The sequence below is a fragment of the Penaeus monodon genome, chromosome 20 (genome assembly GCF_015228065.2).
Source record: "Penaeus monodon isolate SGIC_2016 chromosome 20, NSTDA_Pmon_1, whole genome shotgun sequence".
Lineage (NCBI taxonomy): Eukaryota > Metazoa > Arthropoda > Malacostraca > Decapoda > Penaeidae > Penaeus > Penaeus monodon.
In genome coordinates this window covers 20,111,847-20,112,118 of record NC_051405.1, presented here as the reverse complement: position 1 = coordinate 20,112,118, position 272 = coordinate 20,111,847, and the positions used below count along the sequence as shown (strand labels likewise).

The 272-nt window shown below is 41.5% G+C and overlaps 1 protein-coding gene across 1 annotated transcript in view; it reads right to left on the bottom strand.

Moving 5' to 3' along the window:
* Nucleotides 1-272, bottom strand: part of LOC119585942 (dipeptidyl peptidase 4-like) — a 99,547-nt gene that overhangs the window by 45,280 nt on the left and 53,995 nt on the right. The window lies entirely within an intron of this gene.

The following is a 272-nucleotide window of genomic DNA, read 5'->3' as shown; positions in this document are numbered from 1 at the left end:
AATCCGCGCGCTGGAAAAGAACCATCAACTAAGCGTAAACACAGGGTAACATCTGCGACACGAGAAGCGGCCACAAATCAAAAATAAAACGCAGGTCTATTTAACAAAAACACGGCGCCTAAGCGAGCAGATATACCGAGGTAATTCCCAACTGTAATACCTGTTTTTCTTGCTTTCTTTCTTTTTAACTGAAGGGTACGTAATTCTGAAAAGAAGTTCATGCAGGAAATAGAAGCAAATCGCGATTCTTTGTATCGCTGATACGTCTACGA